Genomic DNA, 24,917 nt, shown 5'->3' on the forward strand with positions numbered 1-24,917 from the left:
CATGGGGCAGCCTCACCCAACCGCGGCCCCGCGAACGCACCACATCCGCCTCCCGGAAACAGGCCACGGCCAGAGGGCCGGTCGGAGGGGCTCCAGGGCCGTCCAGCGCCCTACCACCTCCCAGGGTTGGCCTGCTCTCCCAAACCCGGGTACAAGCGGCAGCAAAGAGGTGGGGTTCAGAGAGTACTAACGGGGGCAGAGGGCACCACGAACCACGGCGGCGGTCCGCACTGCCCTCAGGGTCCTAATGGGCGGCGCGGCCTGGGCCTCACCCACGCACCCCTCCCTGCGCGCCTCCCCAACTGCGCAGTCCAGGCCCCACCCGCCGGCTCCCGGACCTGCGCGCCCTCACCAGCGCCCCCTTACCTGCCCCACAGTGGCAGCGGGGGTGAAGGCAAGCGGCGGCCAAGTCCCCAGGCCGCCTTCTTCCTTGGGAGCTGGTCCCAGGGGCGCCCGACTCCCGCCAGGCTTTCACAAGCTCTGGGTGGGTCCCACGTTCGCACGTCTGTGCGTCCGCACATGCGCGCCCCTCCTCCTCCCGCCAGAAGCGCGGACCCTCGGGCGGGGGCTCCCGCTATTCAGGATGTGGCGAGTGGGGCCAAGGGAGGCCAGGTGGGGATGAGCAGGGCTGAGTGGGGTGGTGGGGTGGTAGGGCACCCTCTGCCCGCCCAGCCGAGTTTCCATACCCAACACCCCTACTCTGCCACCAACCAGGTCCTGGCACTCAACCAGAACCACCACCGCCAGCTCCAGGGACAGGCCACACCCCCCAGCCCCACTCCGGCCGCTTGCCTCCTCCTCTCTGTTACTGACCGCCCCATCCCTGTCCAGGCCCAGTCGCCGACCAGACAGACCCCCTAAGACGGGGATCCTTTTCCTTACACCAAGGTTCCAGCCGGCACACTCCACCCCGCTAGGTACTAACCTATGGCCCCCACACCCCAGGCTCACCCCTCATGCATCACTGTAGGACCCCCAACATCCCGAGATGGTCCCCCTCACCCCTCAGGTGGGTCAATTCCACTCAAACTGGCCCCTTACCCCTCAGCCTGTCCCCCCTCACCTCAGGATGCCCCCTCACTCCAAGTGGACCCCTATCCCGAGCTGACCCCCTCACCCCTCACCCTGCAGGTGGGGCAGGGAAGTCCAGGCTCCCGTCACACAGGACTGCACCCAATGGGGGATCTGGCACGGCTAGTATTGGAGGCTACAGGGCTCTGTGTGCCAGGCTGAAGGCACTTCCAATTCCCACCCAGGCACCCTGATCTCAGACCCGAGAACTAGTCAGAGATCTAGCAGGAAAACCCTGGAAGTCAGAGAGCAGAGAAGGGCTCAGTGAGGACACCCTGGAGGCTTGGATGATCCAGGGCATATGAAATCAGGAAAACATGAAGCTGTCAGAACACTGACTTCCACGCCCTCCCTGCCCTACCCATGCAGAGATCTGACCACAGAAAGAAAAATGCAGCGAGCTTCGGCGCTATGCCAAGCAGATACGGAGCAAATCCTTGAAGTCTGGCTAGAAAACAAAAATGAAGATAGAAAAGTGAAGCCGTGACATCAGCAGCTATGTGACATCGACAGGGAGATTTCAAAGTCATTCCGGGGATGTTACAAAACAAACATACAAAACAGTCAAAGAACTGTAGCAACATTTACAAATCTTAAAAACAAAAGGTCAGAATCCAGACGACACATCACAAACTAAAGTGCCCAGTTTTCAATAAAAAATTATGAGCTGTACAAAAACACTGGAAAGCGTGAGCAGTACTCAGGAAGAAAATCGGTTAACAGAAACTAACTCTGATGGGCCAGATGCTGGCTTTAGCAGACAAAACAACTTCAAAGCAGCTGTAATAAGTATGTTCAAAGCATTCAAGAAAACCAGAGAAAACATGGTAACAAAGGAAAATATGGTAACAATGATTTAATGATAAAAGCACTAAAAGCACTAAAAGGAAGTTTTGGGGGTAGAAAATACAATGACCAAAGTGAGAAATTGACCAGCTGGACAAAACAGCAGCTCTAAAATGGCAGAAAAAAAGAATCACTACAACTTTAAGACTGTGCAATTTCTATTACTCTCTATCCAGAGCACAGAAGAAGAAAGACTGAATAAAAATAGTCTCAAATACCTGGGAGACCATTAAGTATAGAAATACGCAGAATGGGAATTCTGCACCACCCCCACAAAAAAAAAAGAGGGAAGAGAAAAATGGGTCAGAGAAAGTACTTGAACAGATACAGGCCCAAACTCCAAATTGGATGAAAAACATTAATCGACAGCTCCAAGAACTAACAAACCCCAAGTAGGATAAACACAGAGATCCACATCCCAGACACATCTAGACTGAAGCTATTGAAAACCAAAGACAAGGAGAAAACCATGAAAGCCACAACACGAAAAAAAGACATAAAATATGATTATGACTTCTCCTGAGAAACAATGAATGCAAGAAACCAGGAGGGTGACAAATTTAGTGGTAAGAGGAAAAAAATTCTATCAACTAAGAATTCAACATCCAGCACAACTATCCTTCAAAACTGAAGGCAAAATAAAAACATTCCCAAATATACGCATACTAAGAGATATAAATCCACTCACATCTATACTTACATTAAGTGTGAATGGCCCAAGCATCTCAACCAGAAGACAAAGACTATGAGGCTGGTTTAAGTAAAAGCAAGAGCTAACTAAAAGGTGCATAACAAGAGACAAACTTTAGACTCAAGAGACATAAAAGGTGGGAAGTAAAAGGATGGAAAAAGATCTACAGTGCAAACAGGTAACCATTAAGAGAGCTGGAGTGGCTATACTAATATTACACAAGATAGACTTTAAGAAATGTTAATAGAGACAAAACAGAGACATTTCACAGTGAAAAATGGGTCGACCATCAGGAATATGTAACAATTACAAAGATACACACACCTAATAACAAAGTCCCAAAACACGTGAAGGAAACACTGATAGAAAATTAAAAAGGAGACAGATCCACAGTGACAGCTGAGGATCTCAAAACCCAACTTGCAGCAGCTCATAGAACAAGTAGACAAAAATCAGTAAAGATACAGGTGATTTCAACAAGACCACCTACACATTCACCTCAAAGACGTTTACAGAACACCCTCCTGTGCACCTCTTCATCTGACTGTTCACTGCATCCTTTTTCCTATACTTTGTAATAAACCAGGAAACATAAATAAATGTTTCTTTGAGTTCTGGGAGATGCTCTAGCAAGTTCATCAGACCCAAGGAGGGAGCTGTGCAATTCTGTAGCTTTTCTATGAAAAATGACAGTTGCTTCTATTGATGCCATGGCAGAAATGAAGCTCTTCTACAGGCAGGGACCCCCACATTTCCTCCCTGGGACCAGCCCTGAGTACCTGGTATCTTCACTGTGCCACTGGAGGAAGTGTCATCTGCGTAGGGACGGCTGCTCTCCACCACCACGGGCTGGGAGGACAGGCGGCCACTCTGAGTCTGTGGTTACGTCCTCCAACTCGGTGACCCAGAGCGCCAACCACTTTATCAGCCACCTGTGGGAGGAAGTGGGGGACAAAGCAGGAAGATGTCAGGATGCCCACTCTGATCCAGATCTTTCTGCAGGGATGAAGCAGAGTGAAGCATGTGGGAGTCTGAGAAGTCTACTTTTAATCAGGGCTTGGTTTCCTCACCTTTACAATCAAGACAGCCCAGAGCTCACAGAGATGCTTGGAGAGATCTAGGTACAAGTAGCCAGGAGGCACCTGACACACACAAAACACCCAACACATACCAACTGATGAAACAAAAGGCCTCTGATTACACGAATCTCTCTTAATACACAACCTGATGAGGAAAGTCGGCCTCAGGAACAAAACTCTCAAGCGAAGCAGCAGCACGGTGATAAAGATGACCCAGATCCTAGAAGGCACTGGGGTCAAGCAGGAGAGGAGAGGCGCAAAGAGGAATGATCAAGCCATCCAGGTCAAACAGCAGCGGACTGTCTGAAATGAGGGCTACAAATACGAGCACACCTGGGGGTGTCTCTTGACCAGAGATGTTGAGGGTCAGCTCCCAGAACCACATTCTCCCTACAATCCATACTTGACTGCATTTTAAAATTTTAGTTATTCACACCATTGAAATGGTTAATAGTGCTGACTATAAACTCCCTGATTGCTATTTTTAAAAACAAATGAGAATGTTATTACAGCAGTAACACAGTAAATGACAAATTTTTTAATTTACAAAAATCAATAACACTATTTTCTAGTCTGTACTTTTCAGAAATAAATGGTTGTTTTTATCTATTTTTTTCTCACAGCATATCAGGTAACAAATAGATTAGCCTAGTAAGTAGTTTTATTAATGACAAACTGAGATCGCTGCCATCTAGGCAATATTGTTATAAAGTCAAATGTTCCTCTGTTTTAATAAAGTCCTCCAAATTAGGTCAGGGTAGGACACAGGAGTAGCATCTTGCCACTGGGCCAGGAAAGTTGGAAGACAATCCCATCTTTGTTTCTCTCTCCCCCTGAATCTGAGACATTGACATCATCAAACCTTAATGCACAGCCCACCAGGGCTCTTCTGGGGTTTACAAACTTTCTCTGAAAGCCAGTCAGTCCCCCAGGAGAGGTGAGTAAGCTCCGAGGAGAGGGTGACAAAGGGGTCACAGTTGTGGTTCTGCCCTAAGAGTGCATAGGATCTGACATCATTTCTCCCATCCACCAGCAACCTGAGTGTCTTTGAGGCACTTAACAACCTCTCAGAGCCTCAGTTGCCTTATCTGTAAACAAAGGGAACACCTGTGTTCCATACTGAGCAAACGCACAGAGAACCAGGCCTCGTAGCTGCGTGTGCAACGAATACGGGGCATTACTACTTTAGATCCGAGTTCTTCTCATTCCATCCTTTCCTCTCACAAATGCAGTAAACTTGTGAAAACAATAGTTTGCTTATGGCAGTCTACCTTGATGTAATCTCAGAATTAGCCTCAAAAAATTAGAAGTAGGAAACCTACCACTTTTTAGTTCTTCCTGAATACAATTAAGAAATAACATGCCCCTAAAACAGCTCCTAAACCAGAACTATGATTTCAAGACCACTCAGCCATACTTAAGTACTTTATGGTGGTGGTGGTGGTGGTGGTGGTGGTGGCGGCGGCGGTGGTAGTGATACGGAGCTCAGAGAGACACTTGACAACACACCTGCACAGAGCACAGGGCATCGGCCTCCCTCACACACCCAGCTCTGAAAAGGCAGAGAACAAGGCCACTGATAAGCAAGAGCCCTTCGGGAAGCCCAAGGGCTTCAGGACTGGTCAGCTGTTTCTAAGAGATATTAACATAGCACTGACCGTACACCCTAGACTAGCCCCATGAGGCTACTGAAATTTAAATCCATTAAGAAGTTAAGTAAAATGAAAACTTCAGTGCCTCAGGTGCACCAGCTACATTGCAAGTGCTCAACAGCCTCTGTGGCTGGAGGCTGCCAGGCACAGAACACCACCACGGCCGGAAGTCCCACAGAGCCCAGAGCTAGCAAATGCTGAAACCTATTTTAAATAGTTCATAGTTAAAACACTGTGGTATTAGAGCATAAAGAAATTAGATTAATGGAACAGAAAAGAGTCCATAAAGAAACCGAAATGCACACAGAAATTTAGAATATGATAAAGTGGTCTTCAAATGACTGGGGAAAAGATGCATGATTCAGTCAGTGATGCTGCGGCAGTATGCTTACTGCCTAGGAAAATAAAGCTGAATCCCTACTTTATCTCTCAAAAAGGTAAATATAGTAACAAATTGTCATAAAAATGATTAGAAGCAACCTGGGAGAATTCTTTAAACAGTATCACGATGGTAGCGTATTTTCAGCAGAATACAAAATCCGGAAGTCATTAATGAAAAAAACTGGCAGATCCGACTCTGTAAAAATTAGACATTTCTAAATTCGAAAATATCAAAGCGATTTCAAAATGTAAAGCTAGAAGCCACTGCAGCACAGGAGACAGAGAGGGGATTCATTTTTCCCGGAGCCCTTCAAGCCCAGGATGGTGGCAGCACCTCCCGCCTGCCTGCCTGCCTGCCCGCCCGCGGCTCACCTGGGGGCAGGCGGTGTCCGTGCCGGACAGCACAGCCAAAAGCACGTCCCTGCCTGTGTGCCCCGCCCGGCTGCACACAGACAGCTTGAGCAGGTCCAAGGTACGCGTGCTGTCCGTGACCAGCAGACTGGCGAACTCATCCAAGGACTGAGGTCCTGGGTCTGATGCTTTAGTTTGGCTTTCAGCATCCTAAAAAGTCCAACAAATAAATGAGGAAAGATGTATCCAGAGACAAACAGTCACCAGTTTACCCATAAACTCCAAGGATACATCACAACTGCTGAGGAACTAGGGAGCTGATAAGGCATCTAAGACCATGAAATACTGTGAAGTAACAGATGACAGGCCCCTAAAATCTCCACCACCACGTACTGCGCTCTCAGGACCAAGTAACTATTTTACGAATTACCCACAGCAGCTGTCAGAAGGAACGACGACTTATACTGTGATCAAGTTCACACCACAGGTGCTCCTTATAAGGGGAGACTTGGAATGAAGTCACACCACATAAAATCTATCCCCGCCCCCACTCACAGGGGATGATTGGGAGTTTTCTATCAACTAAACTTCTACATTGCACTTTTACATATTTTTTCTACATCTTCCTCATAATTCCTCCCCAGGGTCTTATTTCACAAACGCACTGGTGTGTAACACACTGCCCATAATCTCTTGTTCCCGGGGCTCTTTGAGAAAGAAAAAAAGAAAGTATGAGAGTCTTCTCTTCCTTTTTCTCTTCCCCTTTTACTTCCCATTCACAGTGTCTCAGTTAAAACACACCACACCTGCGGTCACTGACCTCCCTTCCACATCAGCAGAGGAAACGGGCCGCCTGCCTGTATCTCCGCCCCCTCCACCCCTCCTCCTGAGGGTGCCCCGCCCGGGACAGCCATCCCCAGCCTGCTGCCCACCACACGAGAGCCTCTTGAACGCTGGCAGTGGGACTCGGCCTACAGAAAGGAACAGGGAGCCATCAGAGCTGGGAAATCCCGTAGCTTTTGAGCTCAGGAGTGGGAATCACTGAGACCCCATGCTGAACAGGGGAGGACCTGGTTCCTTTCAGTCCCACAGGCAGAGTCCAGCTCGCCAGAGGAAGAACACGATGGTGGAGATGCCGCCTTCTCTCCTCCCTTGCTTTCGGGATCTCAGTGAAACCTGCCTGCCAAACACAACTGAGCCGGGGGAAGCACAAGCCCCACTTAGGAACCTCAATCAGAATGGGACCCATCTGATGTGCAAATGCCATCAGTGTCCAAGTTGGCCCTAGAAACCAGCGCTCTCTGAGGTGGGAGCAGTTTTTTCCTGTAAACAAACAGACCCTGCTCCCACCTCTTAGTGAAGACCTAGGAAATCAGCAAGTGAAACTCACCAGAAACAATGACATTCCAGAATCTCACCCACTGAAGAGCAGCAAAACCATTCGGTGGAATATACAAATCGTATAAAACAAGAAAAAGTACCAACATTTTTTTGGTGGGGGTATGGGGGTATTTGAGGGAAAAAAAGAGAGAGAGAGAGAGAGAGAGAGGACAAGTCTTAGGGAATTGCTAAAAAATAAAATCACTAGCTATATCTCCTTGAATGTGAATTATAGCCCAAAGCTAACATGAAGATTACTTTGTCATAATTTATGAATCAAACCAAAACTTAAATGGGAGGAATTTAGGGGAATACTCTGGATAATGCCTATGTCTCATAAATTGGTAGGAAGTAAATGACACCATCCCTCTTCTCCCTAAAAGCAAAAATTTCCCATAATTCAGAGTAACTTCTGCATTAAACCCTCATCGTAGAAGACTGCCAAGTATCAGAAGGTCAGTTCAGACACCTAATTTATAAATAGCAATTATTACCACAGATGGTTATGAATAATTCCCATAGGACAGATTTCTGTCAGCAGTAACACCACAGTAAATCAAGAGTTCCAAATGTAATTGAAAATAATGTGTCTGTTCCGAAGCTGGATGTGCCGGCGGGGAGACAGTGTGGGCAGGGAGAGGGGGCCTGGCACAGGAAGCACCTGAGCAGGCTTGGGAGGGCACCCGCTGGGAGGGTGGCTGGTGTGACAGAGCCAAGCTAGGTGGAAGGTGTCTCTGCTCTGGGCCAGCTGGCCTGGGGGGTAGGGTGGGGGAGGTCACAGGTCAAGCAGGGTGAGAGGTCATCCCTGCAGAGAGCAAACTGGTTCTGAGCACCATAAGCTGTGCAGGGGAAGGAGGTGCCCATGTGGGAGAGGAGAGGCAGCCAAAATGGGAGGCAGGCTACCTAAGGGGAAGCTATGGAACCATCTGTAAGGGGCCAGGCTTCTCATTTTCAGAGAAAAGTTATACATACAGAGGTGGAACGCCAGAATGAATCCTGTGCACTTACTAGTACTGACTGTACTGCTAGGAACCAGTGGTTTCCAACACATGTAGATACATAACAAAGCAATCATTAATATGATCCACTAACTTAATTACATGAGTACATCTGTGCACACGAAGAATTGTGACCAGCAACCTCCCAACAGCAATGAGCACATGAAGGCCCAGACCTTGGCTACTAAACACCCTCCCCACTGCAAAGAACCAAGGCTTCTTGGAGGAACACCTAATTTCTGTGCTGGAGCATAAAATGTATTGTTGAGCCTAGAATTTTGTGTTGTGCCAGGAAACAAGGAAATAAAAGAATAATGGGAACATGTTAAAAGAATAAACAAAATTCTACCAAATATTTTAAAAAGTGTCAGCAACAATCACTCACAAACTCTTTTAAAAAACAGAAGAGGAAGGAACACTGCCTAACTCATTCTAGGAGGCCAGTATTAATTAGGTACCCAAACCAGGCAAAGACATCATAAGAAGACTACAGCTCAGTACACCTTATGAATACAGGCACAAAAATCAGCAACACAGCAAAGCAATCCAGCAACATACAGAAGTACTATACACCTAAAATACAGAAAGGGAGACAGCAAGGATAAACCCTGTGGTGTTGGACTGAAATTGAAAGTACCGGTTTGAACCACTCATGGTTTTCATTATACAGATAAGATATCAAGGGAGAAATCCTGGGTAAGTGTGTGTGCATGTCCGTTTGCTGAGAGGGCCTAAACTCAGGACACCCAGGGGTAATCAGCTTACCAAGCTCCCAGATCTTGTTTCTAAATCCTAACGATCCACCAGTAGGAACCAGGGCTCCCTGGGGAAATGGTTGATTCCGGGGCAGGGCCAGGGCAGGTGAAAGATGAGACTGGAACACACTAACGTGCCAGAAAGGAAGGAAATGCTCACAGAGTTATGGGGAGACGTCAGATGGACAAATAAGCCGAAAAGGGCTCCCCATGGCCAAGTCTGGGACAATCTGAGTGTCAAATGATGAGAGTGACGTATGTCATTATTTGAGTAAAATAGGATCCCATGAATCTACACCAGTGCAGACAGAGGAGACAAGAAGGGAAAGTCCTCCCTTACAGAAGAATCACAGTCCACAAAGAACGATGAATGCTGAAAAACGACCACAGGACAACAACCACAGCAATGATGCACTCGGCTAGAATCATCACAGATACTACAAACTGGTAGGTGAAAATACGATGAGGGACAAGATACCTGCACAGGCTCAAAGTGTTTCCCCATGAACACTTATATTACCATTCTCCTAATTTCCAGTGGAGAAACCTGGCAAACACTCCTGACCTAGTGGTAAGACCTCACACCCCCAGTGAGGCAGCACATCGCACATCTCACTAGGATGCGCTGGAAAGCACTCTGCATCATTCCTGTGGGGTTTCTGACAAAAAGGAAGGACTGAAAGAGTGTTCCATACTGAACACCAAAGAGACCACATTCAACCCTGGGCTGGGTCCTACTGATAAAGGACACTACTGGGACCGTGAGCAAAACCTGAGTAGAGTTAGAGAACGTAGGTGGACGGCACACAGGAGGGCACTGTGCTCTATTTCTACATCCTACTTCTGCAAGTTGTGTGTACATCTAAGATTATTTCAAAATAAAGTGGTAAAGAAGAAATCCCCTTGACCTCTTTGGATTTGGTGATGGTTTCTGCAATGATGCTGGCAGCTCCTGGGTCATCCGTCACCGGGATAAACGGCCGAGAAGCTGAGGAAGCGGACGGGGTCACTGCGGAGGGGGTCACAGCATCCTCAGAAGAGACACTCTAGTACAAAAACAGAAGAGGAGAGACTCAGCAACATGGCACACTTGCCACCCACCTCCAAAAGCCTTATTAAATAAAGCCCTGTGGGCCAGCTGGAGTATTCCAGATTTTATAGATGTAGCGAGGCATTTGCACCACCAGTCACCACCTCCAGCAGGGTCTGGGGCAGCCCTGCAAAGCCAAGCACATGCATACTCCAGGAAAACCTATTAATATTCACAACAGGTCACATGAAGACGACTGAAATGAGCTCACATCTCTTCCTCCAAAGTAAGTTACAAAAACTTTTAGCTTTCAAAGCTTTCAGGTTTCAGAGCTGCAGATAAAGGACCGTGGACTAGAGAGGAGGATATAGCTCAACTGGCAGAGTGCATGCTTAGCAGGCACCAGGTCCTGGCTTCAATCCCCAGTAATTCCTCTAAAAATAAACAAATTAACCCAATTACCTAATCCCCTCAAAAAAAGTTTTTTAAAAAAGGACTGTGGACTTGCATTTAGCAACTTTTAAAAAGAATAACCTATTTCCACTGAAGCACTAAAAAAGCCTCCTGTTAAAATGGAGTATTTTCTCATTCAAGCCAAAACTCAGCAGCAGCACAAACACTCTGCATTAAGGGAGAGAGTGACGTGAAGCAGCTGCCTCCTCCTTCCTGATCTAAGGCTGCGTCACCGCTCTCCCGTGCGCTTTTACCTCCCCTCTCTTTTCTTGCCGTGGATTGGGATCCAGCCTGTCTTCAGTATCAACAGCCAGCACACATACCTCTGCATTCATGGGACTGGCCACGGCAGACACGTAGGAAGGGGGTGCCGAGGAAGAGAACGAGGGACACTACACTGGGGCGACCATGCTGGCGGGCATCAGGGCCCCGACCACAGAGTCTGTCAGGAGAGAGAGCCAGGCGTGGGGGAGCTGCCCGTCACCACCGCGGGGCAGCAGGGTCGGGGCAGGACAAGCACTCACTAGAGCACTCACTTATATAGGGTAAGTATAAAGGAGTTTTAGAGAAAAAAATGGATGTTACTACTACGTATCCCCTGGCTAAAAGCTAAAATATTCAGTCCTGATTGTATTTATTGACTCACCACAGTGAAGACAGGAGAAAAACTGCCAACATAAAAATCCAAGCAGAAAAAGCCTCTGACTGTCCCCGAGAAATCTCCCTGGGTTGGTGGAGGTCGGGGGTAATTTTGTGTTTACTGAAAGCCAAAGACCAAAGGCGCCTCACGCGAGGCAGCCAGGACTAGCGCGCTCTCAACGACTGAGTCAAGTTCCTGTGTGAGTATTTCTTTCTGTGATCAGACCCGTAGCCAGGATACACGGACAGATGGGCCGCTCTGCCTTATCAAGACTGAAGGGGAGGACAAGGGCCTAAAACCTTACTGTGCATCAGTACCATCTAACTCTTCCTCTCAACCCCCCAAATCAGTTCAGAGGGTTTTGGCCATAAAGAATAATGAAAATGTTCTTTAACTTGATTTTCTAATTCGTATTTCAACTTCACTTAAGAAAGCACAAAGATACCATCATTCACGAAACGGTATCTGACCTAAAACTCACAATATTTAGAGACATGAACCTAACATTCTCCTAGACATCTGATCAATCAAAACATTACAAAACCCTGTGCTTACATAATTGTGGGATTTCAAAACTCAGCAAACAAGCCTACCTGGCACACGTGACTTGCAGGGCCGTCAGTACATGAGACAAGGCTGCTGTCTGGCCAGATCCCCATCTAATGACAGGAGGATCATGGCAAGAGAAAGGCGATTTGGTTTAGAATTATTTGCACCATTGATTTTACTACCGGCAGCAGAAGAATCAGCACCTGAAGGCACACCTGAAAAAGAAAAACAAAGCTTGGGTTCAATTCTTAAGATTACAGTTTGCTCTATTTCTATAACTTGACCTCCTGTAATGTGTAGAACACATTGCAGTATGCATTTTCCTATTTCACAGATTAAGTATCAGGTTCATTTTTATCTTTCAGAGTTAAAAAATATACTTCTCCAAAGAAGCCACTTTCAGCAGAGGTTCACTGTAACTGCAAAAAGATGTAAATCCTTCTGCAGAAAGCACTTACAGCAATTCAGCTGTACAGACATAAGCTGTGAAACACTACCACAATAAACTATTTGTGTGTTTGCCTGTCATTGAAATGCAAGACAAAAAGAAATCTAAAGCAATAGCAAGAAGACAAGACTTTACAATATACAGTCTTAGTGGATACGTGTTCCAGCTCAATGCCCTCGGGGTTCCCAGACTTCAGCAGAGGGAAGGAACCAGGAGGACCCAGTGGTCTCTCTGGGCACAGGAGGTAGAGCTCAGAGCCAGGGAGTCCAGCGTGGCCAAAGCTCATACTGGATGCAAGAGGAAAGAACTGCCCAGAGAGCCCCCCGGAGACGTGCAGCTGAGGATGCAGCAGAAGCTGATGGGCGCCTATGTGAGAGGGCACTGCCCCAAGCCAGAGAACCAACTGCAGGAAAGGACTGTGCTGGGGTGCGCCGGCTGGGAGGGCACAGAGGGCCCGGCACGGTGCCTGCTCCCATCAGCCAGGTGGGAAGACCTCACCGTTCACCAGGCACTGAGTAGAACAACTAGCCCCACACTAACTTCAGGACTGAACCCACTTAACAAATCCCAATCAAGATCCAAAGGGATCACACTACTTCAGAGTAACTTAATTACATCTATGCTCAAGAAAGTTATAGACATACAAAAAGCTCCAGAAACATTCAGAGTAAAATTTACAATGTACACCACCTAATTAAAGTTACCAGGTGGGCAGAAAGGCAGGAAAATATCTGTGATTCAGAAATAAGAAAAATCAATAGGTCTGAACAATTCAGAACTGACACGTATCTTACAACCAGCAGGCAAATTAAAATACTTATTATATCGGTATTACATATGTTCAAGAAGAGAACCAGAGACATGGAAGATAGAAGAACACTCAAATCAAATTTCTAGGGGAGGATGGGGGGGATGGGTATAACTTAGCGGTACAGCACGTGCTTAACATGCATGAGAGGTCCCAGGTTCAATTCCCAGTACCTCCATTGAAAAAAATAAAAATAAATTTGAAAAATAATAACAAATTTGACTATACTTCAATAAAAACAAAGAGTTAAGAGGTGACCAAGTTTTAGCTCTTTATAAAAAACTCTAGAGAGGAAACTACAATGTCTGAGACCAAAACAGTTTGGTAACCTTAACAGTGTATTAGAAAATGAAGAAAAGACTAGTTTATTTGGAGATACAGCATAGGAACTACCCAAAGTGAAATACAGAAAAAAAGTTAAAAAATGAACAAAGCGTCAGTTATCTGTGGGATAACTTCAAGAGACCTAACATACATGAAAACTAGACCTCCCAAAAGAGAGGAGAGAGAGAGGTACAGAAAAAAATTTTTGAAGAAACAATGAAAAATTTTGCAATTTGATGAGAATTATAAACCCAAAGATCCAAGAAGCATAATGAACTATAAGTACACCAACCATGAAGATAAAAACCAGGAAAATCAAGAGAAAATCCTAAAAGTAGTCTGAGATAAAAGACATGTTAGGTACAGAAGAGCCAAGATAACGACAGCAAATTCTCAGTGAAAATAATGTCAACCCCAAATTTCATACTCAGCTAAAATACACTGTGAACACAGAGCAAAACAGTGACTAGTTCAGACATAAAAAGCTGAAAGGATGAACCCCAGATCTGAGCTACGAGACATAATGAAGGAAGTCCTTCAGGGAGAGCGAAAATGACGCCGGATGGAAGCCTGGGTCTCCACAGGGGAATGAAGAGCACTGGAAAAGGTAACCACATGAGCAAATGCAGAGACATTCTTTTATTTACTTTACTTACAGAGATAACCTAGTGTGTAAAAAAATTAATTAAAAAATACTATCAAGTCTACAACAGACACAGAAACATATAATAGCACAAAGGCGGGAAGGGAAGAAATAGAAATGCACTAGTGTATGATTCACTTAGTGTATGTGAAACAAGGTAGTATCATCCGAAGCTAGACTATGATAAGTTACATGTGCATGATTTACATCCTAAAGCAATCACTAAAATAATTGAAGTCAGAGCTCAAAGAAAACAAAGGAGAAAAAACAAAGTCATAATGAACAATTAATTCAAAGGAAGAAAAAGAGAAGGAAGAGAACAATGAACACTTAGAACTAGCAGAAAACAAATAGCAAGATACTGATAGAAAACAAATACATCAATAATCATATTAAATGTAAGTGGAATAAATACCCCAATAAGAGACTGTCAAGAGAAAAAGATTAAAAACCAAAATCCAACTATACGTTGCCTACAAGGAAGCTTCTTTTAACGTAAAGAGATAAATAGGTTAAAAGTAAAAGAATGGAAAAGATGTACCAGGGCTCGTCATGGCATATGGAATATCATGGTTTAAATGCTATATAGCATTGATCAAAAGAAATGTTATTGTATCGTATTATCTGTATTAGTATCAGACAAATTTGATTTTAAAGCAAAAATTTCAAAGTAAAGGGATAAAGAGGGTAACTGGTCATGATAAGAGCAGTCAATTAATCTAGAAAAGAAAAACGTCTCCTTAGAAAAGCAGGAAGAGCCTAAGCCACTGACTGAAGCTTTTAGAAACAAAGACTTAATACAGATGAGAGCAGAGTTCAGCGAGATAGAAAACAAAAAAGCAATGGAGAAAATCAAGGAAACCATAAGCTTGTTTTCTGAAAAAAATTTAGTAAAACTGATCAACCTCTAGACAAACTGGAAAGAGAAGACACAATTACCCGCATAAGGAATGAGCGCTGGCATCACTACAGTCTGCAAATGTTAAGAGGAAAATAAGCAAACATTGAGGCCAACCTGATACCAATAACTTCAACTTCCATCAAAGACAGAAACCTTACTAGAAAAAGAAACAAGATAACCCTGAAGCTATTTAAAGGAACTAAATTTGAGGTTAAAAAATAATAAAGAAACCACACGACAAAAACTCTAGGCCCAGATGGCTTCACTGGTGAATTCTATTGAAATAACGCCAATTCTACACAAGTTAAAAAGGAAAACTGAAATTGGAACATTTACCACTTTATTCTATGAGGCCAGCCAGAGAATATTAACAGAAAATTGCAAATATCTATCATGAACAGACAGGTAAAAGTTCTTAACCTCATTTTTTTTTTAGCAAACCAAATACAAGGTACAAAAGAATAACCCATAAGTCAAAATTAAAGTCTGAAAAGAAATTTTTAAAATACATAAAACTGAATGAAAAAGAAACTACAACATACCAAAATTGGAGACATGTAGCTAAAGCAGTGGTGAGAGGGAAATTCATGGTACTGAAAGTTTACGTTAGAAAAAAGGTCTCAAATCAATTATCTAAACTCTCACGTCAAAACAACTAGAAAGAGAATAGAAAATCAACATAAAGCAAGGATAAAGGTGAGACTATAAACCAATAAACTGAAAACAGACAAACAACAGAGAAAAATCAAAGAAACAAAAAAGCAACAAAACCAAGAGTGGCTTATTCAAAATACGGAAGACTGACTCAAAATGCTGTACACGAATATCCATAGCAGGTTTTATTGGTAACAGCCAAAAATTAGAAGCAATCCAAATGTCCGTAAAAACAGCAGTTCTATTTCTACACACTAGCAAGGAACAACTTGAATATTTCTAGATAACAGCAAAGAATAAAACAAATTTTTAAAATACCATTTGTAACAGGATAAATAATATGAAATATTTAGGAATAAATATAACAAAAGATATGCAAGATCTGTACACTGACACTGCAAAACACTGCTGAGAAATAGGAAAGATTTCAACAAATGGGGAGAAGTACTACATTCATGGGTTGCAAGATTCAATACTGTGCAGCTCTTTCTAACTGATCTATATTCAATGCAATCAAAATCCCAGGTAGGCTACTTTATAAAAATTGACAAGCTGATTCTAAAAGTTACATGGAAAATGCTAAGGGCCTAGAATACCCAAAACATGTTTTAAAAAGAACAAAGCTAAAGAATCAGCAAAGCCCGAATTCAGTCTTTTATAAAGCTGCAGTAATCAAGACCCTGTGATAATGGCATCAAAACATAAAAATAAATCAATGAAACAGAACTGAGAATCCAGAAATACATCCACATATACACGAAAACTCATTTTTAACAAAAGTGCAAATTCTTTCAATAGAGAAGCAATAGTTTTTGTCAACAAATACTACTGAAACAACTGACTATCCTTACATCAAATATAAATAAATAAAATTCAACCCATACCTCACACCATATATGAAATTTAACTCAAGTTCAAGCATATGCCTAAACGTCAAAAACTATACAACTTTCATAGGAAAACACAGGGGAAAAATCTTTATGATCTTGAGTTAGGCAAAGGTTGTTTAGACACAACACCCAAAGTACGATCCATGAAAGATAAAAATGGATGAACTGACTTTATCAAAATAGACATTTTCTGGCCTTTAAAATTCACCCAACAGGATGAAAGACAAGCCACACTGGGAGAAAATATATGCAAATCACGCATCTGATGAAAGACTTGTACCCAGGATACATAAAGAATGTTCAAAACTCGGTAATAAAAAAACAAACAACCTAGGTTTAAATACAGGCAAAAGATATGAACAGACACTTTAACAGAAAATGTATCTGGATGCTAAATAAACAAGATGCTCAGCTTCCTAAGTCATTAGGGAAATGCAAAGTAAAACCACAATGAGATACCACTACACATCTATAAAGAAGGCTACAATTAAAGACTGGCCAGACCACGTACAGACAGAAATACGGAGGAGCTTTGGAACAAGCCCTTTGCAAAGCAGTTTGTAGGTCTCTTAAGAAGGTAAACATGCACCTACCATGTGATCCAATCATTCCTCTCCTGGGCCCTTGCCCTAGAGGAGCACAAGTGCAGGTCCCTGTGAGACCTGTGCACAAACGTTCCCAGCAATTTTGTTGGTACAGCCCCCAGACTGGAAACAACCCAAGAGTCCGTCAACTGGCAGACAGAGGAACAGGCGGCAGCACACCCATAAGTAAAATACTATCCAACAATTGAAAAGAACGAACTTTTGATGCAACGTGGATGAGTCTCAAAATAATTATGGTGACTGAAAAAAGTGAGATTAAGGAAAGAGTACACACTGTATAATTCCATTTACATCAAACTCTAAAAAAGGCCAGCTGATCTACAGGGACAGAAAGCGCTTGGTTTTCAGGGCCTCTATCAGCCAGGGCTTGTCACAGTTCCTAGAGAAGATCGAATAATCTTCCCTACCATCCATTCAGCCTTTTGGAAAGAAGAAAAATAAGGACATTTACACGGATCCAAATTTAATCAAGACAACGGCTACAGATCAGCTGAACTAGCAAACCTTAAAACAGAACCTGTGAGGCCAAATCACATTCACAGAGATTTTTAAAAATATATTTTTCAGTTTCATTTTCATAAATGACTTCCATTCAATTTTCTACAAAATAACTTTCAAAATGCCTTCACTCTTTTTATCAGTTAAGTTTCTTATTAGCACGTAATGAAGAAAAGTTTCTTACATTCTGCTGAAGTGTCCGAGTTTGCCATCATCACCTGCACCCCAAGAAGACACTTTCCCATCGACGGTTAAAGCCGCAGCATGCCGTCCACCTGCAACATTCACACAGACAGGGGCTGCCCGAGCTGGCTGATCAGAAGTTAACGGCATAACTACCCACTGTGCCTCGCAGCCAGTATGCACTCAATGAATCTGTGTTGAAAAAGTAAGTAAAGAGGATCAGTATTTCAGGGCGGCAAATACATAAAATAAGTAAATGATTATTAAACTACGAAGTGGAAACCCCAGAAAGAATTTTACTTGCAAAGAAGTGGCAAAATAATGCTATTTATTAATGGGTTTGCTATGTTAAATACAGAAAAGATAAAAATTCAGGTGGAAAAAGTAAAAAGTATCTTTGGGATCAGGCAAATTGTCAAATGCAGTGGCAAACAGGCTTTGGAGAAACGCACCTCCACAGTGGGATTATTTAAGCAAAACTACCATCAGTTGCATTTAGGGCACTACGCTCACTCTCCCCAAAGCAATCTGCTCACGTCCCTCCCCCAGCATGGACCGTCCTCCCAGGCCATCCGCCCCGCTCAGGACTGAGGAGTGTTTCCTCTGTGACTGGTGTCTGCCAGCTCCTAGGCTCCCAGCCCCCAACACTCTTCCCACCACTGATGGAGCCCACGTGATCGAGGGCCACCTGCTCTACTCACCTCCAACTTGCACACACACCTTGGTTGCCTCCAGTAGTAAACCGGGAACAGACGCGTGGCCTCCAACTACAAGCCCAGCCAGCACAGAGCCGGGACACAGCAAGCGCTCAGGTGCCTGGAGCGGAAACATAACACCCAGTCATCTCGTGACTCCAAATGCTATCTTCCTCAAAATTCTCATTTTCAACAAAAACACTTGTCTGTCAGGTTAAATGCCATGATCGTTTTCAAAAGAAAAAAAACTTCTGTCACTATGCATGGTGATGGATGCCAACTAGACTTACTGTGGTGACCATTTCACAGTATCTACAAATACTGAATCGTTATATTTACCTGAAACTAATACAATATGTCACTTATAAAGAGGGAACTAATACAGGGGGTATAGCTCAGGGGTAGAGTGCGCACTTAGCATGCACAAGGTTCTGGGTTCAATCCCCAGGACCTCCATTAAATAAATAAACCTAATTACCTCCATCCCCCCAAAAAAGGTAACTAATGAGTCATAAATATACTAATAATTTTAGCAACCTATGACTGGATTAGCTTCAGCACAATAGGCTAATTCACTGCTACCACACTTGCAGAAAGCAAATCATTTCATCTTAGTTGTTTATCAAGTACTTATCCTAAGTCCAGGGATTACCACCTTTTCCCAGTTTTCCCAGCAGATGTAAGAGTTATGAGGCAAAACCGACTGGTAACGGTGGCTCTCTGATGGACCTCCAAAGATCAGCAGACCTGCTGTTTGACAGATACTGGGCTGGGCTTGGCGGGGATCACTGTCAGCAAGAACAAACCTTATTCCTACACACATGGGACTCACAGCCTCAAGAAGCAACATGCACAACAAATACAGACACACTCCCAAAGCGGCTGAAATGTCTGGGTGTGCGGGCGTGGGCATGAGCTTGCATTTACTGTGCGCTCGCTTTGAAACAGCCCAGTGACTCCGCCCACCTCCACTCCCACCCCCATGGAACCACACACCCCCAGACTGTGAACCACTGTGTTAAGCGCTACAAGAGAATTAAACTCTGTAATACTCCACAAGAGAATTTTTCCAAGCTAATTCATTAGTCATTGACATACTGTAAGAAGAGCTGTCCAGGCAGAGATTAGGAGGGCTAAGTCCCAAATGTGGGACCAGCTACATAATTTGTGAGCACTGGTGCAAAATGAAAAAACGTAGGGCTTCTCATTCAAAGATTATTCAGAATTTCAAGACAGTGACAGCAGAGCATTTAAATTAAGCCTAAGGCCTGGTATGGCTGCACAGGCCATACCCCCATGAAACCTTCGCGGCTTCCATGTTTACTGGGTGTGCAACCTTTACCCACTTAACCTACCTCAGCTTCCTTACAGCTGTAACATTAGGGGAGGGAAGAAAAGACTTCCAGCTTCTCCCCATAACTAACATCTGGGTTTCTCTGTGAAGGAGCTGGATCATTCATTTGGAGAGAGTTCTTTTACACTGCTATATAACCATTAAACTTTGGACCAAGACTCAAAGCTAATATTAAAAACTCACATATAATAATACTGTTTCACATTCAACCATACTAATGTTTTTTACCTCTATACACCACCTTAATTTGGCTAAAAGAAAAAGTCTCCACAGCAGAGTTCCAAGTTTACTATTTTCCCATGTATGCCATTTACATCTGAAATTCCCAATTGACGTCTCTGTCTATAAAGCAATTTTGCCCATAGTAAAATGTCTCCTTGCATAAAATAGATGTTTTCTTTTCCTCCTATCCCTGAAAAATTATCTATTCAGAATTAACTTCCACATACGGTACAGCATCTAGATCTGATCCAGTTACAAGGAGGCAAAATGTCAATCTGAGAGTCAGTTAACCCTTTTATTCTTCCCACTCAGCATTTAGCTCAACATAACTGACAGCTATCTAAACCAAGGGCTCTGAATTTGGAGTTCATGGAAAGAATCTGGGGGAGTAATTAACTTGAAAGGAAAAACATTCTATCTTTATTTTCATCACACTGTAACTAAAATTTAGCATTTTCTTTAATTATGAATGTAGGCAACAAACCACAAGAGTATTAGCAGTAACTAAGGATTTTCGTATCATATCATAGTATCATATTGCAGATATTTAAAAATATCATTTATGCCCAACACTACCTCAGAATTGAAAGATGTTGGATCCATGAATAGATCTGGTTTAATGGATTAGTAAAAAAATCATGTATGTTATTATGACACAAAGTTGGTTTTTACACCGAAATGAGTATATTTCAATGTAATTGGCTACCTCTGTGATCCTAAGTATCTCATCCTATGCATTTAAAAACTTAATTGTGAGGAAAGATTCACAGACTTCACCAGACTAACCGAAGAGTCCACAGCATGAAAAAAGATGAATAAACTTGGGTAAAAAGAAGTCAGAGTTCACATGACAATCAAATAGAAACAACTGTACTCTGTCTGAAAAACTGTAACAGACCTACTCAAATAAAAGACAGTCTTTAAAATTTTTGGTTCAACTGCAATGTCTGCATTATAACAAAATTTTTGTGGTTTTATTAATTTTAATTTGACAACACCAAGAACCCAAAACAGAACAGCTTTTACTGCTGTCGGCTGGGGTTGGGGTGGGTCTTGCTGTTTTGGTTTTGTTTCTGCACATGTGACTGTGGGATTTGACATGAAAAAGCATAACACAGATACATGTTTTTACCCCACTATCTAAAATGTCACTTGGGTTGGTACCTGGGATGACAGCAGGTTACAATCAAGGAACAGTCCTCTTCCAGTTTTAGATCTGTGTATCAATCCAGCCATAATGGCTCCACATGCATAAAGGCCAGTGGTAAGATCTGTCATGGCCACTCCTGGAAGTACTGGATCTCTATCCTGATCTGAGGGGTGGGATGAGAAAAACAAGAGGAATTGCAAATTAAAACCATCTGATGATTTCTCAAATATGCTAACGTCAAGTAGAAGAAAGAACTGCATATCACGTGCACACACATGCATACACATGAAATACAACAAGCTGCTCTTACAGATACCTGTTGGTGGTGAGAACATATTTAGATTAACTGCATATTGATCATATTTCTCAACCCACTCCCACCAACCAAACTAAGCCAAACTACATGAAATAAAAGATTTTTAAAAACATGTCTGAAGTTCCTTAATATATTTTACCTTATTCATATCAAAAAAGTTAATAATTGAATTTGAATTTAAATGAGTTAATCTGTTAGAGAGGAAAGAGTCAAAGAATTTTTTTTTTTTTTTTCCTGTTGGGTAAGAGGCTCTCCCAGGAAAGAAGAAGACAGAAGACCTGGTCTAATTTCCTTATAAGTGTGCTACAAACTGGCAAATATACTAATGGTATTTGCTTTTTTTAAAAACAAAAAAAAGAATATTTATCTATAAAGGCTTTTAGCAGGATACTCCTGGTTTAGAATGACGATGGTAAACAAACCTAGAATCTACAGATTTATGGGGCACAAGGCATGAGCTATGCAACTACCTGGGTGTAAAATGGAAACATGTCACAGTCCATCACTTCTGAGTTACAAGAGGTAACCCGTGAACTTCCTTTGCGATTGTATCTACTGCTGTGGGATTGAGAATTTTGTCACTGTGAGAAGAAAAGCTCTGGGGGCCTCTCTCAATGTCCAGAAGCCCTTTCTGCTTCTCCTGGGTCTTTTGATTGCTTGTATCCTTAAAATTACAAGTAAAGCTTGAACTGATTAACGTCTCCAATTCATGTAGGTCTGATTTGATAATCCAATCCTTCACCACATGTAAAGATATTAGAATAGACAGTTCCTATTTTTCATTACCTTGAATTCTGCTAAGTCTTTCATTGCACATAATACCTAAAAAACCTACATTTCACGTTTCATCTGGTTGATACATTCATTCATTCACTTACTTATTCATTAACTCCAGCTGCTGTTCAGTCATTTTCAGAAGCTAATTTTTCCTTTTCTGAAGCTCATACATCAACTATGTTAATCATCTTACAAGACAGCTAAATATGCTAAAATCAGTAAGTGAGACTATATAGTGAGTAAACTTATTTCCCTGCTTTTCAACACAATTTCAAAGAACATATTGACATAAAAATTGGAAACTTCTGGGAGGCTTCTATTTTTATTGGCACAAATGTAGTGGCGTGAACCCATAAGTTTAAAATTAATTCTGTCATTTGGATTTAAGATTATTTTATGTATTAAAAGTGAGAGTCAAATTCAAATTTGTTTAAGACATCTGCTGTCTTACTGTAATAGAAATGTAATCCTCTTATCTGCTATAATTCTCAGAGCAATAGGAATAAATAAGATAATAAATCCTTTAGATTATATTGTAAATTTCCTGAAAAGTGGAGACTATACCTAATATTCAAAAAACATCATTACATAATGCATAATAATATTGTGAGATGTACAAATATTAAACAAACATTGTCATCCATCTTTAGAGACAACATTGTCACTACATGACCTTTTGTGCCAAATAATTTTAATGAAATACTAATTAAAAGAGGCTTTTTAACACACTTCAGATTCAAAGACACAGACAGGCTGAATATGAAAGCATGGGAAAAGAGGCATCCTGCAAACAGCAACCATGAGAACGCCGGAATGGCTATACGAATAAGAGACAAAAAAGATTGAAAACAAACAAACAACAAAGTTGGGAAAAAGAGATTTTTATCATGAAAAAAGGGTCAGTGCCTCAGGAAGATATAATAATTATAAGCATACATGGACACAATAATAGAGCCACTAAAAAGTGGCAGACTTGAAAGGAGAAATAAACCCCTTAGGAATAATAGTAGGGATGTCAATACTGAAATATGAATAGTGAATAGAACCACTAGATAGAAGACTGAAAAACAAATTAAAAATTTAAACAACACTATAAACCAAGTATACTCAATGAACACAAAATTGCACATTCTCAAGTGCACATAGAACATTCTCTAGGACTGACCATATTCTAGACCATAAAACAAGCTAAAATAAATTTTAAATGAATGAATTTATACAAAATATGTTCTCAGATCACAATGGAATGAAATTTAGAATCAGTAACAGAGGCATACTGGGAAATTCAAAAGTATGTGGTCAGTAAACAACATTCTCCCAAAATAACAATGAGTAACAGAGAAAGTCATATAAGAAATTAGAAAATACTTCAAGGTGAATGAAAATAAAGGCACAACACATCAATATGTATGGATATAGTTAAAGCAGTATTTGAGGGAAATTGAGAACTGTAAGTACCTATATTAAAAAAGAAAAAAGATCATGAATCAATTACCTAGCCTTCTACCTTAAGACATGGAGAAGAGTAAACTAAACCCAAAGCCAGTAAAAGGAAAGAATAACACACATTAAAGCAAAAAATAACACAATATAGGAGTCCAATAGAGAAAATCGACAAAACAAAAAGTTGGTTCTTTGAAAAAGACCAATAAAACCGATAAGCTTTTAGCTTAACTGTCCAAGAAAAAAAAAGAGAAGATTCAAATTACTAACATCAGGAATGAAAGAAGGAACATCACTAACAATCTTGCAGAAATAAAAACGATTATATGGGAACACGATGAAAAGCTGTTCACTAACACATGACCAGGGTGAAATGGATAAATTCCTAAAAAGACATAAAATACTGAAACTGGCTGATGAATAAATAGAAAAACGGAATAGATACATGACAATTACAGAAACTGAATTCGTAACTGAATTAGGAAACACAAAGCTTCCAATGATAACAAAAGAAGACCTTTTTTTAGCTTCACTCTTGAATTCTAGCTCTTTACAAAAACTTACAAAACCTGGATAAAGAGGAAACACTTTTCAAGTCATTCTATGAGGCCACTAAAAACTGAAGTCAAATCACACAGAAACATCAAAGGAAAATAAAACTACAGACAAGTATCTTAGGAACGTGAACACACACATACAGAAATCCTCAACAAGACACAACGAAACAGGTCTCCTGCCATAATGTCGCGTACAATTTCATGCTCTTCAAAGTGCTTCAACATACGTTGTTACATTTAACTCTCAACAAAAAAAATTCTGTAAGTACCATTATTATCCCTATTTTACAGATTATGAAAGAAAGATTTAGATGATAAATTAACTTACCGAAGTCACAGAGAGCACATGATGCAACTGGAACTGGGACGCAGGAATTCTGACCCCGAAGCTTCTGTTCTTTCCACTACCATCTTGCCTCCATATATTATTCTAATTCATCATCTCTCCTTTTCAGACAACCACAGGAAGCAAAAATTGTAAATGTGTGAGTTGACTTGTCATTTCTACAGCTACAATTAAGAAATGATCAGTCCTGATACGAGATGGCTTGTTCTATACAATTCAAGTGAATA

General features: G+C 42.1%; 1 protein-coding gene across 5 annotated transcripts in view; it reads right to left on the reverse strand.

Moving 5' to 3' along the window:
* The window catches only part of LOC107035255 (coiled-coil domain-containing protein 144A-like), a 104,275-nt gene that overhangs the window by 72,948 nt on the left and 6,410 nt on the right, over positions 1-24,917 (reverse strand). For 3 of the 5 annotated variants that reach the window (XM_072952541.1, XM_072952540.1, XM_072952539.1), the window contains exons 2-10: positions 24,673-24,791; positions 21,266-21,414; positions 18,532-18,646; positions 17,832-18,022; positions 11,921-12,091; positions 11,011-11,129; positions 10,113-10,250; positions 6,093-6,281; positions 3,388-3,540 (exon numbers count right to left, since the gene is read on the reverse strand). The gene's annotated coding sequence lies outside the window, so the exon portion shown is untranslated. Of the gene's footprint in view, positions 1-3,387; positions 3,541-6,092; positions 6,282-10,112; positions 10,251-11,010; positions 11,130-11,920; positions 12,092-17,831; positions 18,023-18,531; positions 18,647-21,265; positions 21,415-24,672; positions 24,792-24,917 lie in introns of those variants that run through there. The other 2 variants (XM_072952538.1, XM_072952537.1) reach the window with 1 other exon arrangement.

Source organism: Vicugna pacos, chromosome 31 (assembly GCF_048564905.1).
Source record: "Vicugna pacos chromosome 31, VicPac4, whole genome shotgun sequence".
Taxonomy (NCBI): domain Eukaryota; kingdom Metazoa; phylum Chordata; class Mammalia; order Artiodactyla; family Camelidae; genus Vicugna; species Vicugna pacos.